Source organism: Ciconia boyciana, chromosome 10 (genome assembly GCF_034638445.1).
Source record: "Ciconia boyciana chromosome 10, ASM3463844v1, whole genome shotgun sequence".
Classification (NCBI taxonomy): domain Eukaryota; kingdom Metazoa; phylum Chordata; class Aves; order Ciconiiformes; family Ciconiidae; genus Ciconia; species Ciconia boyciana.
This window is the reverse complement of record NC_132943.1, coordinates 28,401,707-28,417,437: the sequence shown is the minus strand read 5'-3', so window position 1 is coordinate 28,417,437 and position 15,731 is coordinate 28,401,707. Positions and strand designations below refer to the sequence as shown.

General features: G+C 36.3%; 1 protein-coding gene across 7 annotated transcripts in view; it reads left to right on the top strand.

Annotated features, from left to right (window-relative positions):
- The window catches only part of PDE1A (phosphodiesterase 1A), a 233,792-nt gene that overhangs the window by 142,296 nt on the left and 75,765 nt on the right, over nucleotides 1-15,731 (top strand). The window lies entirely within an intron of this gene.

The window sequence follows — 15,731 nt, the reverse complement described above, 5'->3', positions numbered from 1 at the left end:
ACATCAGGCGGAAGTACAGTAGTTCTCTTTCTGGAAAATAACGTACCATGGTGTTGAGAAAGCTTGGCTATGTCTTGTGTAGTAATGAAAAAACACAGTTAGGCAAATGCCATTGCACCATAAAACATAAATCAATGAAGTTTAAACAGTGTAGTACTGAAGTTTTTAAAATAAGTCCTCCAAAACTTGAAGTTGTACAAAAAGACTGGAAGATTTAAAAATATTTAACAATCTGCATGTAGTTCCCCTCTCAAATTCTGAATAATCCATTTTAATGTTGTGTGATTACAGCATGATATTTTTAAAGTTCAGAAAGGGATTTAAAATAACAATCACCATTTATTTTTATTGCGTAACGCTCAAAATTAAGGCCCTCACATGTCAAGCTACTTGGTTATGTGTATCCTTTTATTTGGGGATATAGTGAGAGGGCACTGAGGTACACTTGTAATATGCAAAGGAATTAGCAAGCAGACAAGTTTTTCTTTAAAGATCTCCTGACCTGCCACTAGGTACCTCTGTGTGCCAGCGTGCGCGTTGCAGCCTGTGGTCCGTAGCTGGTGAGGTTCTGTGCTCTGCCTCCCGGGGGTCTGCAGAGAGTAACCAAGAAAATCCACGTGATATCTCTGCTTGAAAAATATTGTGGGGGGAGGAAGCAAACTGGAAAGAGCTGGTGATCATTGTTTAGCTTGAGCAAGAGCAGCTGCAAAATTGTATGCAAGTCATCAGAATAGGTGAGCTCAGCTATCTGTTCTGACACACGAATGTGAAGTTTAAATGTGGAAGTAGGCTTTTGACTTAAATGGGCTGGTCATGACCTTAGAGTTACACACATGCTTAAATAGCCTGCTGATTGAAGGACTAATTCTGTCTTTTGTTTGCTGATAACTGACCTGATTTACACGTCAGAAAAAAGAGTTATGAATTCAAGTTGTACATTTGGTAATCAAACATTTGAACTTCTCTGTCAAGCAGTATGCACCTCTGACATAGCAGGAAAAATGTGTTTAGCATCTGAGCAGAGTGAATTAGAGATAATAAGGCAAGAGGCATCTGCTTGTAGGTACTTCGTCTGTTCCTCCTTAGGCATGTGGGGGACTTTTGATAGTTTCAGGAAACTACTACTTCTACTAGTGGCTTCATATACCTTTACCATCACTTGTGGGTGGAGTTTCCCCCATCTGCACGGCAGATGAGGATTTTGGACAAGCAGTCATCACAGGAGTTCTTAACTGAGCTGAAAAATATCATATTTTAGGTACAAAAACTTTTCAAGATCATAGTGAAATAAGATACAGATTTGGTTCTGTGGAGTCTATTTATAGATGGGGACAAGATTCGAGAGCAATAAATTGTGGAGACTTTTGAAAAGAAAAATGTAGCTAAAAAATCAGAGTTTCTTCATCAGTACCTTTCAGTGGGGTTCCTATCATTGGCATGTAAATACTAAAAGAAAAGTAAATGTTTTTAAAAGTATGTCTTGAGAATGCTCCTGAGGTTAGTAGTAAATAATTGTAAATACTGTAAATATTGGACATGGGAAACACCACCCATTCATTTTCTGCTGTAGAGCTGTTTGTCCTGTTTGACAGCAAACAGGCTCTTTCTTTCTCAGAAGTTTTGTAATATTACATGTGGCCTCTCTCCCAGTGGCTTTCAAAGCAATTTTATTTCTGCATAACAAAATTGCTTTTTACGTTATGAAAGCAAATCTTGGCATTGATACATCTCTGAACATCTAACCCAAAATATGGCAACCCGTTTAAGTACGTAATAAATAAAAGGCAGTAACTGTGCCCTAGTGTTGCTGTTTGCTAAGAAGCAGTGGAACTGGTGATGGGAATTCAATAATCGTGTAACAGAGACAAATTTAGAAAGGGAGATTAAACAAAATTAGGATATGTGTCATTTAATGATGCTGAAGTATTTATCTCATCCTGTGCAAGAACTTTGAAAACATCAGACCATCATCTCATGTGGTTTGAGAAAAATGAAACATTAAGCATTATTGTGTTTTTGAGCTTACCACTTATCAAATGATTTGTGGATGAAAAAAAAATCCTGTTATATTTGCTTATTTTACTAGCAAAAAAAGCCACTTTGATAACAAATAGCAGCACTGAGTTACATAGCTAAATGTCACTTGGAAATAAGGATGGTCTCCAGTCACTAGCTCTGTATGTGCACATATATTCAAATGACCCCAGCTTTCATGAGTGTAATTTGTATTTTACAATATTGGAGAGTTATCGTTAGTTCCATGACTTTGTTGAGAACTGAAGTACTACATCATGATAATTTTGAACGTGATGTAGCTAAAAATCAATAGCTTTTTGTCAGACTGATTATGGTTTCTGGCACTCTAGAATCACCTGTCTTTAAGAATTAGGAAAGATAATAAGGGTAATTTTCTTATAGTGAAAAGATGGACTTCACAGATTTATGACAGGTAGATGGTTATATGTGGCTTGCCTATTTTATTTTTCAGCATTATAAATATACTGAATGCAAATATACCATAGTTTCCAAAAGGATTATTGGCATGTACATTTGATATCCTTCAAATTCCTTTGCATTGAGTAATAAATTTGTGTGTCTTGGACTACTTGAACTACTGCATTTTAAAGAAAAGGCAGAACACTAATTAACAAAGTCAAAGAAAAAATGATAATTTTTTTTTCGCCAGTTAATGCACTTTCTATATTCACTGATCATTGATTTAATTACAAGAAATCTGCATTAAATAACTCCCTTTGGAGTGAAATGATTATTATAATCAAGTACCTTACTCAAAATTTCAACCTTTGTTCTCAATTTTTCATCATGAATATTAGTATTGTAGTTTCTTCAGTGAATATGTTAGTTACCTGCAAATATTATGGATCTACTGTATTGTAGCAGTTACAATATAATCTGGTTTTTGTCATTTGCTTGTGCTATTCAGTAAGGAAAGAAAATATGTAAATTATGTAACCAAATTTTGTTTGAATTTCGCAATGACATGTGGCATTTTAAGTTAGCTCTTCATTCATATTTAACCATCTGATAGGCTTGGCACAATCAACTCCTCTGAAACCACGTTTTGTTTTGTTTTTTTAAGCTAGAGACTAGTATGACCATGTTAAGCAAAACAGATAACTTATCGGAGAGTATGGCAGAAAGGTGATTAAAAGACTGGAATGCAAACATCAGGACTGGAGCTTATGGGAAACATTTTGAACTTCATTTAAAAGTTAGGTTTTGCCAGGCAGGTACTCTTCAGTAGTCAGTCACTGTGGTGTCTTCAGGCTGTAGTTTTGGGAAACGTAGCTAACTCCCTGCTGGTTTTTCAGCATATGGGAGAACCACAGGGCACAGAGTGGCAAGAATAAGCCAGTGGGCCAAGAGAGTTGTGTCCTATTTCCCACGACCCCTGGCACCTCTCTTCTCATGTTCCTCAGTATCCCTATTTGTAGAACAGAGATAAAATTCGGTGTGTAAGTCTCAACTTGTTTATAAAATGTCACAATATCTTTGGATAGAAAGTGGTATGAAAATATAATCTATTCTACCAAATACAACCCCACACTACCAGTCTCTTCCACTGTATCTTAACATTTTAGCACAGCTGATTTCTATGCAAATAAACCGTCTTGACAAAAATTAAGAAGTTAACTCACAAAAAATAAATTAAGTACATTGTCACAATGATAGAATTTTATACAGCTCTTTGGAAAACAAATTTATGCGTAATTTACTCCTAGGCTAGTTTCCAAACAAGATGCCTTGGGATTCAAACACTTTTAATAGATTTTTTTTTTTTCCTTAATTTCCAACAATTAAAAGGAACATAAATTAGGAAATTCAGATAACCTACTCTTAATCATGTATTCATTATAAAATGTGAAGAACCACTCATTGCTACATTTATATGAATTGCTGCTTTTTACTCCAGACTGAATGTAGAAGCCAAATAAATATGCAACGTTTAAATGTCGAGAAGTTAACAAAACCTCTTTCTTTAACCAGGAATAAGAAAGTGAGAACATTCTGTAGAATTTTTAGTAAACTTTTAATTGAGGTGTGACTAACTTGAAACAGCTTTTTAGATTTTATTGTCAATAGAGCAACCCTTTCCAAGGTGGCTTAGTTAGGGTAATGGCAGAGCAGGATATGCAGGTTGTAAAAGAAGCTGAAATAGCTCATTGCTGATTCTGAAGGACCTTTTAATTGTAATTCTGAATGATCAAATGTGACAAATTGACTGCAGATTTCTTCTGAAAGTATTTCTTTCAAGCCATTTAATAATTGTTAGATTTCTATTTTTATGAAAGATTTCCACAAAATGGTTACTTTCACATAACATATGTTTTCTCTGTGAGCATGTACTTTTTTTTTTTTTTAAAACCATCTTTTAAGTCAGAACTTATTTTTGATTTTGCAAAATTCAAAAATCAGACTTGACATTCTCCATAAAATTCTAGACTATTTCTAAAAGTGCTAAGTAACCTAAACCCACCATATTTTTATCAAAAGAAATGTTTTTGTTTACTGTTTTTCACATTCACATACCTTCTAAAGTTAAAACCAAGCACAAAGCAGGTTTATATTGTTTTATTTGCAAATCACTGCATCAGATTCATAGTTTTAATGGCATGACCTGTCCTTGTTGAAAAGAATAAAAATTACAGGATGAGGTTTTGTTTTATACTTTAAAGTTCAGATTAAGACATAATTTAAAGGATAAAAATTACAGGATGAGATTTTATTTTATACTTTAAAGTTTAGATTAAGACATAATTTAAACTATCAGCATCTGGACATAATGTATCTCCTGGCTTAAAAGAAGAGTAAGCGAGTTATATAAATATTACATGATGTGAAGATGAGAAGGAGAAAAATTTGCCTTGCACTGAATGTCCTTGCTTAGTTACTACAAGATATGAACAGTAGTTTTTTTTCTTGTTCCCAACATCATTTTTTGTATTTTACCTTCCTGTGAAGAAATTCTTCTGGCTGGGAAATGTGCAGGGCACGAGTGTCCCTGACCTTGAAGGGAATTCCTCTGTCAGGACTCATGAGACTTCAGCACTTTCAGGCCTTTGCAGCTGCCCTGTCCCAACCCTGTACGCTGAATTAAACAGTTTTGTAGGCAATCCAACAGGCTCAATCACAGTAAATGAATAAATGCATCTCTCAGCAGAAAATATGTAAAAAGTGGCAGGGCGGTTAACTATTAATTGAACAGTGGCAGTTACTCCTGTCTCAGGAAACAGCAGGATGAGACTGTGATCTTTGCAGGTTTTTCACAGAAAATAGTCAGGAAAGGTCAGCGAGCTGGGAACTTTCATACAGTTTTCCTACTATTATACTCCTCTGCTGATGCACCAGTTCTTTTTTTGTCTTTTGCTTCTATTTTCTTTTGTACCTGTTATTATGACTAAATTTCAGTAGTGCCAGTAGCATCAAATACATAAGCAAAACTATGATAAAATGAATATGCCGGACTGATGGATGGACCCTCACATAAAAAGGGTGGGATCCTTTGAACTTATTTGGGGCTTTTTGACCAACGAGAACTCTGAAGTATTTTGTACAACTGAAGGTATGGTCTTATAGCTGACAAATGACTTTCTAACCTCTAGAAACGTATTCAGAGACATATTGCTATGGAGAAGCTGGAGTGGCTAAGAAGCCTTTATATAATTATTGAGAGTTTGGTGCCAAGGCAGAATCACAAGTGAAGAAAAGAATATCCTCTTAACCTTTAGCTCTACTTTTCAGCTGACATTCGGTGAGATACAGCTCATGTGGTACACATAGAAAACATATTATTCCATGTTGTTTCTTACGTTTACCCCAAACATACAGTCTTTTTCAAAATCAGTTTGACTATAGGAATTAATAGCCAAATTTAGATAAAACCATTTGCTTGGAATAACTGTGGAATCTCTTAAAATTAGTATTTTAGGGCACTTGGGTTTCTGGGAAGGTTTTATTTTAGTCTCCAGTGACGTGATATGGTATGCTGTGCAATTCAGCAGCAAAATAGCTGGCACTATTTGAAAAGTACAGTTTAGTAGTATTTTCCATTGTTCACAAATGAGGCTTTCTGATTTAACAAATAGTACTTCTTTCCTTTGGAAAACTGTAAATATTACAATTATAGATTTGCAGCAGAGCCAATGCAAGTGTTCTCAGAAGCGCAGGCTAAACTCAATTCTGCCTCAGCACTGGGACAGCCGTGTTCAGGTCTCTATTATGCATCTACCCCAGACGCTGTGCTGTGTGGGGCTGGTGGCGTTTCTGACGTCTTTAAGTCGAAAAGAAGTATGAGAGGGTCACTGGGATCTTAAAAGAGCTGAAGCGGGTGTCTGAATTATTGCCAGGCCAGGCCAGGATTTTGCTCTGTCTTGTAGACCCTTTATATGTTTTGATGGTTTCCTAAAAAATAAGGCAAGCAGTCTGATTTTAGCAGAATAGATTGCGTATAAAGATAGCAGGATGTGTTTATTTATATTACTTTTATAATTACTTTTTAGGAGAAAACTTCTTCTATATAGCAACAGTAGTGCCATAGGCCAGAAGCAAAGTCAAATGATTTCGAGTAGCTGGAAGCTCTCTACAGCAGTGTAAGATGGTTGGCTCCCACTTTGTACAGTGTTGAGTGAATAGTGGTAAAAGAATAGAACTGCTGTCTGGTTCAATGAGAATCTCAAAACCAGAATAATGTCTCAATTTGAACATACAAAGCTACAAAATTAATTACTTGCATCCATACCACAGATGTTTTCCACAGTCTGAACACATTAATTTTCTAGTCTGTGATAGATAAAATGGCATCGTATTAACAAATGGTTTTTTTTAAAAAAGAAAAAGATACTAAAAGTTTAAGTATAAGGGTATTGTGTACAGGGGCCACGAATCCATTCATACCTGCATGATTATATTAATAGTTTCTAATGATTTTCAGAACCTCATGAAATTGAAAGGTCATAAATATTATTGATCATCCCTTTAAGGAGGATATTTGTACCATGATCATTGCAAATATCAGAGAGACTGTTGAGATGTCTGTAAATTCTACAGACAGAAACCGCCTGGAAATTTATTAAACCAATCAATTACTTTGATTGGTTTAATAAATTCCTGTTATTGGCCTGTGGTATAAAGTATTGTGCGTAAATTATAGTCCATAATTTTGTATAAATGAAACAGTGGAGCTAAGGAGAGCGAAGACATGTACCTCCTGTCAGAAAAACTTTTTGAACTCCCTGTGGTGCTAATTAGAGTGGGAATGCATAAGATGCAGATTCAATAAATCCACCCAGGACATTCTGGTAATTACCCATTTAGACAATCATTCAGTTGCTTCTTGTACACCACTGATTCCTTTTCTCCAGCTATAAGTGTTAGCTTAGTATCCATCTTACTCATACAATTTGAACTCCCTAAAAATATTCTTGTTTTGTAAATTAAATAAGAGTTTTGGACCTCACGTACAATCGTAGATCTAAAAAGTGTGATTGAACATGATAAACTGAATTTTTAAGTTGCTGTGGTTTTTTCTTTAAATAGGGTAAAATGATAAGCTATTTTTAAAGATACTATCATTTTATGTAGCCTCTTATTATTATCTCATTTCTGAAAATTGTCTTTAAGATAATTATCACTTTTAAACAAGTTTGTCCTTTAGTTCCTTTCCCATCCTCACATAAGAATATCTGGATGTGATTTGGAGGAATTTTAAGGTCAAATGAGCAGATGCCATGAGAAGGGCAGGTGAGAGACTGGATTCCAGCTTCAGTGGTGATGAGCAGCAATGTCAGTCCTGTTCCTCAGGGGCAAGTACCTTCTCACACAGCTGACTGAGAAAAAAAATCTCAGCTGGTCTCTCCTCAGGGAACCACAGCATATGTCCTTGGTTCAGAGGGGCAAGGGGGGTGACTGGGAAGATTTAGTACTGGGAGGCACAAAAGGGGAGGAGGGAGATCCTCACACTGGAGCACTCGCATGTTCTCTGGGTAACTGGGTAGTCAGACCTAATAACTAATAAATTGGATTAGGAGCATAGAGTCCGAGCAAGGAATACAGAGCATAGTTGATCTCAAAAGAGAACAACAAAAAAATTACCATACATTTTATCTGATGGGTTCAGTTCCCATTTGCATTATGGCCAGTACATTATTTGCCCAGCAATGGAGGCAGATTTAATCTGTGCTCCTTTAATACCACGCTGGTGATGTAAAAAGATTTTGGTATTAAGAATGTATGTTGCTTTCCTATGCATGTTACTCAGGCATCACGCTTGACTGAGAAGCAAGGTAAAACCTGGGCACAGTAGTAAATGACAAGGCCTCCTTTGTTAAACCAGGTTATAATCAATCACAAAAGGTGAAAAATCGTGCAAAACAAGGAATAATCCTGCTCCTGACATCTCAGAAGACTGCAGTATATATGTGCTTTCTCTGTCTCCGTCTCTCTGGCTTTCTCTCTCTTTTTTTCTGTTCTCCTCACAACACATGTACGAGACCAGGCTTTTTATGTCATACTGCAGCAGTAGCACCATCCCACACACTCTCTGTCTCTGAAGAAATGTAACCCTTCTCTCGTTTATCTTCAAGTAGATTTCAGTGATTTCTGAACTGAATATCTTCTGTCTGAAGGAGCGTATATCTGCTTAACCTGTAAAGAAATGACAGCCTAGGCTCGAGTCAGTCGCTCAAATACAGACATCTAGTGCCATTTGAGACACCTAAGGGTGCCCGAGACATCCACCCAGGGCTGGCAGATATGACGCAGGACCTGCAGGACACCTGCGCTCTTCTGGAGCAGCAGCTGGGGACCAGGTGAGATACTCCAGGGCATCTCCAATGGCGCAAGATGCCTGTATTAGATAACTGATTTGAGCCTCCTGTTTCTGGGCATAATGTATATTTAATGTATAAGATGACTGATCAGAAATTGAGTTCCTGGTTTTGTTTTTGTTTTGTTCCGAGGCCAAGTTGTACAAATCTGTAATTACGTCGTCTCCCTCTTGATGCTAATGGAACTGCTTATACACGTAATTGCTACTGTTGTGGGTAAAATGTACATGACTAAGCTCTCCAGTCTTAGTTCTGGCTATGCAGCAGCTGTTCTTGACGGGAACTTTGATAAATGACAGACCATTCAAAATTTGTCTTGTTCACAATATTAAAGGAGCAAAGCCACACAACTTGTAGAGCTAATAACTAAAAATGAACATGTATATTTACACAGAAGGCTTTGCACTTTAGGGCTTGTAAAATATTCTGTCAATTCTGGCAGTGTACAATTTGTGAAAGAAGCAAAAGACTAGATTATATAGCATTTCTCTCTGAGACCAGATTTATGCTTTGTGTGCCAGAACAACATTAAGCAAATCCTATTCTTCCTGCTAAAGAAGCTAGCCATTTTGTAGCTCTCAAGAATTTTCTTTTTTCAGTGATAAACATTACTTTGAAAACTTTTCCATGCACCTGGGTACTGACCAAAGACAACAAATAACGGAACAGGAAACCATAATTCAATTCTTTACTATATAGAAAGCTTTGCAGATGACCTAAGCAGCTACATTATTTATATGCACTGGCTTTTTAAAGAGGTTGATATGTTTTTTGGGTGATGGAAATGGAAAATCTGTCTCTTTTGTTGTATTCTGTGTACATTTAACCAGCTTTTAATCCTCTCCATAGTTACATGCCTATATTGCTTTTCCTTCTATTTCAGAGAACAAGACAGAAAAACAAGCATAAAGCTTTCCCAGCAAGATGTCTTTCAAACATACAAATGTTGCAGACCAAACTGGCTGCATGGCTTTAAATGCTGAGGATTTCAAGCAAAATCAGTATAAGAAGGACCTTTCTGTTATTACTTAAACATTTCCTTGCTTGAGATGGGTATTAGTAGCAGTTGTGGTATATTATAGTTTTATTATGAATGCTGCTTTTTTTTTTTCTTTTCCATATCTAAGGTTGATGACCCATTTTGTTAATACTTTTTCAAGTCTGATTTAAGCTTTTCTTAATAATTGAAATTTTAACATTATATCAGAGCTGAAACTTATGCCAAACCTCAAACCCGAAGACAGACCGGATTGCTCTGTAGATTGGCTCCTTTCCTTTGACCTAGCTTGAGAAAGCATGCAGGCAGCAAAAAAACCCTTCTGGCACTGTTTGTTGGGTCATGAGAGGAAGCCAATTCCTCCAGTGTGTCAGGTATATGCAATTCCTTGGAAGTGCTTCCTTTACAGTGATATGTAGAAATACATCTCAAAGAAAAGAGATGAAAAGAAAATTATTCACTTACTGCAGCAGTAGTTTTCCTTCATTTTTTTTGCTTGGACAGGTCCCAGACATTTTCAGCTACATGATCTCTCCAGCTGATACTGATGGCCAGCTATCTGTATTGATAGCTGGTTAAAATTCAAGGGACATTTTGGCGTTATGCCAGTTATGATTCTTCAAGCAGCTTAATAGTGTTTCTTTCTGACATTTGTAGATATTTTCAGTTGATGTGTGTCTCTCTAGAGACAGACAACTGAAGCTGAAATTTTCTATAATTCTGTCAGAAATGACTGAACAAAACAGGAACAAAAATCTACATTCTGCCTTCAGGAACTTTTAAAATTTCTGTATAGTAGATGATACAATATGCTTCAGTTCTCCAGAACCTTTATCTTTTTTTTAATACATCCAATAATCCAGTCTAGAAAATTTGTCTTCTAAACATACATTGGTAGTATGGGATCAAAACCTGCGTAATTAATATTTATTGCAGCTCCTGGCAAGAGGCATAGAATGCAGAAATCCAAATCTGCTGGGGTGAGCAGATCTATAGATCAGGGACTTTTGCACAAGACAGAAGTCTCCTGCGCAAGACATCTCTCCTGTTCTAGAGAGATGACAATTATCTTTCCAGTCTAGCTGGCTCCATAGAGTCAATTGGATCACTAAATTAAATTTTGGATCTATTGATGTAAGTGGATAATTATACCTGTTCTGTTGGAAGTGGAGCTAGCTTAGGTATTATAGTTATAATATGTATGTTTATGTGCAAATAGCTCTTACTAGGTGGTCTGAGCTTAAAATACAGAATTTGTCACCCTTTGTTGGAGCTGAAAACATGTCCACAGTGGTTTAAAATAATGTTGATAATAATTTCTTGATTAGCTGTAAGAGGAAATTTAATTTTGTTAAAAGGAACATGAATGGGAACTTAATATGTTCATTTATTTTCCTTATGAATTTTTACATATATGATTTTTCTTCCTCCTTCTCTGTCAATTCTTTACTCCTCGCTCCTCTCTGAGAAGAAGAGTCAATTGCCTTAAGTATGCACACGAAGAAACTACAGAATTATGAATTAATATGCTTATTTTCACAGCTGGAGATCCTGGTTCTTACTCCATCCTGGTGTCCTAGTCTGAGTGGCCATGAGCGAACCGGATTATAAAATCATTGAGACTAGGAGCTAGGACCAGACTGTTGTTGGTTGTTGGGCTGCTGCGAGTTCCCCTGATAAAACAGACATTGAGGAACTGGCTGATATATACTTACGTCAGCTAAGCAGAGGTCTAATGTACTTACTGATTTAGAGAACAATCCTTATCAGATGGTCCAGAGGCTGATGCATGTGAGAATCAACTGCTGAAGACATAAAGCTGTTCTGTCATGTACCACTGCGAACATTCAGAAAAAAGCAAAGTGACTGCAAAATGCTTGCACTGTTCTGTGCTCTGCTGATAAGAGGTTTTAAACAAAATACAGGCTTGCTTTTCATAAGAAAATGCTAGTTATTCAAACCCAAAAGCTTTTCTCATACTGTATAATTTTCAGTGAAATTTTGGTTGAGAAAAAGATCCATACTCATAGCCTACTTGATAAACTCTACATTCTTCAGAAATAGCTTTTTTGTTTTCTTTCTGGGATATTCTGAAAGGTCTGAGGAAGTTCTTCTGCTTTTGTTTACTGTGTTAAGTGGTATGAATGCCTATAGCATTAAATGTAAACATAAATGTCAAATATTGAGATTATGTCAAAACTGAATGTGGAATAGAACATGTGACTAGGAGAACCAGTGTAACATATTGTTTTACTGTGATTACTACAAAATTAGCCATTCTCATTTTAAATTTTAGAATGATAGCTAAATCTAGCAGCTAAATAAAAACAGTCCAGTTCTATAGGAGGATGCTGATAAATGATCTGGCAGATCACATAATTATACCGTCTAATCCAACAGTAGAGGAACTGCAGGGATATTTTTTTTATTAATAAGGAGAATGCACTACCATGAATCCATCTTACAATAGTGTTTATCTTTTTAATAATTACGAGCAGCTAGTTAAATGCAATGATAAGTCTAATAAATAGAGATTCTATAGGTGTTGTGAATAGGATTATCATGATATATTTACCTTGGTTTCTTTTTAAAACTCAAAATCTCTAAAAGGTCTGAAAAACCTCTTAACTGACTTTTATGGGGTTCCTATAATCCTATTTATAAAAGAAAAGTTTCCATGTTTATTCACTGATGTAGGTCTGCAAAATGCTGTTTAAAGATTTTTCTGTTTGAGTAAGATTTATGAGACAATATGTTTTGGAAAAGTGCCACAGTTTTGCAAACGTGGGATTGGGAAGTGCTGACAAGATTCAGAAAGGCAACTCAAAAACTGCCTTATTCATCACAAGGAAACATTGGAGCAAATCTGAAGAAAAAGTAATTATAATTTCCAAAGCAGACCTAGGCCTTATATGTATTAAATTTACAGCGTTGTAAGGGGTGCTACTGAAAACCACAGTGATGCTTAAGGTAGCATTTATTCCACCACCATCAAAGAAAGGGAAATTTGGATTGCCTTATAAGACACCTAAAATTGGTAGTTTAAGACATAATTTTGAAGCCTTCTGCTAGTCGAAATCTGGTGGAGTTAAATGGAGTGCGCATAAAAAGATTACAAAATAAAAAAATTATTTTGTTAAAGTTGATGTGTTTTCCTCTTAGAATATTTCATGCCATTTCAAAATCATCTGCCAGGTACCCAATTTATAATTTGGAGCTTGGAAGAGGCTACATTGCTGAAAAAAACCCCCAGCATTGCAACAGAAACCAGCTATCCCGATCAAGTTGATTCTTGGTATGTAACAAGAATAGCGGTGAGGAAAGGAAAGGTTGTTCTCAATGAAGTTTACTGCTAAGTCACAAGTTCCAATAATCTGGATCTGTAGATGTGGATATAGTAAAAGACAGCTTGGTACTTGTGTTGTTTGACAAATACTTACATCATGAATCTTTCTTCTATGTGTGGGAGGGCTATTCTGTCTCGCAAGTCCCAGAGTCCCACCTTGCTGACACCAGCTGCTTGGCCCAGCTGCCTGCTGCTTTGGCTCTGTGGGACACCAGCGTAGCTCTGCTCGTGCTGGGGATTTTCAAAGGAGTCCATCTTGAGTTCTGTAGTGAAAAGAAGATGTACTACAGGATTTACTATCTCAAATCGATATAATTTATGATTTTCTGTATTTTCAGGACTGAAACGTTGCTGGAGAGCATTGCAAATGAATGAAGTGCATTTGAAGCATGAATTGTGCTTCATTGGTGACAGCAGTAAAATATCTTTCATGAACTGTTAATCCATATATCTTTATTATATGCATGAGGTATTCATGTATTTCTAAACAGCTCTTCTTATCTGTCTTCATAATTGAAGTTGTTCAATGGCTTTGTAATGAAACTTTGAATATATGCTGAACTAGAAAAAATTCAGTGTAGATAGTCTTCACCTAGAAAACACTGATTTTGTTTCTTCTGCCATTATACCAAAATGCATCAGAAAACACGTGCTCATGTAAGCTGACATAATTCCACTGTGTTCTGTGAGATTCATGCCAACTAGAATTCTGACCTGTGATGACTAACACTATTACTGACATCAGCATTATATTGCAGAGTGATGAAGGTCTAGGAAACAGTTGCCTTCAGTCTTAGAGAACATACGGTGTTTCATATTTACTTGCTTTGCATCAATTAAATATTGAAAATAAATACCTGTATCGTCATTAGAACAGGACTCTATGAATAATCTGTAGGAAGCTGCCTTGCCTAGTGACTTGACTGTTACGTACTTGCAAGTGTGTTACTTCCATATCCTTGTAGATAAACATTTGAAAAAATTTGATCAAATCGTACATCTAAACTTAAACTGTAGCTGTGTGTTAATAAAATTCCTCACTATGTGAGCTATACAGTTATGTGTGGTATATTTTGTAGATGAAAGGCAAGGTGGGGGAAAATACCCTTTTAATGCTAGTACTCCTCAGTTCACCTCTTTGGCATGTCTGTTTCAGTGCAGGGAGTTAAATGGCAGGGGAAAAAAAACCCAAACCACTAAGAAACAAAACTGGAAAGGACAAGGCCCAGTTTAGAGCAAAAGCGTCAAGGGACCTAAGTGAAGGAAGGCCTACAGGGGCAAAGTTTGTCTTTCAGATGGCTGGCCCAAGATTAGAGGGAATGCTAAATAGGTTAAGGATCACGACTAGAACATGAAAATGGACCGTGGGCATCCATGAGCCCTGGCAGGAATACACGGAGCAGGGAAGACCCTGTGTTCGGTCAGAGGTGGAGGCAACCTGCTATGAATGGAAAGATGAATGGCAAAGCAGAGGAAAAGGTACAGGTTTTATTGCTGTCATCTTTGCACTTGTCTTTATGTACCTTTGGGCTAAATTGAACAACAAGTACTGGTGTTTAAAAAGATCTGAATCGCTTTACTCAGCAGCTTTCATAGGCTTCTGAAAGAAAAGGGTCCGTAGGTGTACAGTGCAGTTAGACTTGTGAGGTTAATGTAATTAATGAAAAAGAACTGCAGCCTGGATTTTCAGCCTTAAAACGCTGGGACAGTCTGGTTGTAACCAGAGGTGATAAGCCACAGGGGTAAAACTCAGAAATGCACCTCTCAAAGGAATTATTCTCATGATTAAATTATATGTTGTCAGATTTGGGGGCTCACATCAATCTATGATCAAATATGTATCTGCATGTCAAGCTACTCTGCCTCTGAGTTAATTAATTCCTCCTACTGCAAAAAATAATTGAAACCCATGTCAGACAACTAGTAGTATAAATGAAGTCGTGAAAGTTTTGTAAATTTTTATGTCATTTCTGTAATCATGTTTGTGGTTGAGGTGCCAAGATCTCTTTTTTCAATATATCAGAATCTAGCAGAATAGCTGTGGTTGAGTAAGCGCCTCAAACTCTATTAGCACCAAATAATTAGATCTTCTTTTGATTAATCCTCTTAGAGAGGTACTGTTGTCATTTTGTGAGATCAATTTTGAAAAGGTTTATTTCTTTGTACTGTAAGAGTGTCTTACTCCGCTGTTTTGTGTTTGTTCGTTTAATGGTGCTCCCGTTTGAACTTTAGTAAGAGTATTCCAGAAAAGAGTCTGAGATTAACTGTTCTGGATTAAAATTTAAACTAAATGCAGCTGGCGTGACCTCAAAATAATAATCATCGTGAATGAAAAGCTTAAACAAGTATTTATGTAGTAATACATTTTGAAAACAAGAGTAGAAAACAGTTATTTTATGGCAAAGCACACTTTAAATTACTCCCTGGATTAACTTCACATTAAATCCGATTCACCATAATACAAATGCCTTTCTTTAATACCTGATCTAGGATCTACAGGAAGAAAATTATTACATTGATTTTACTTACATTTCTTCTTCAC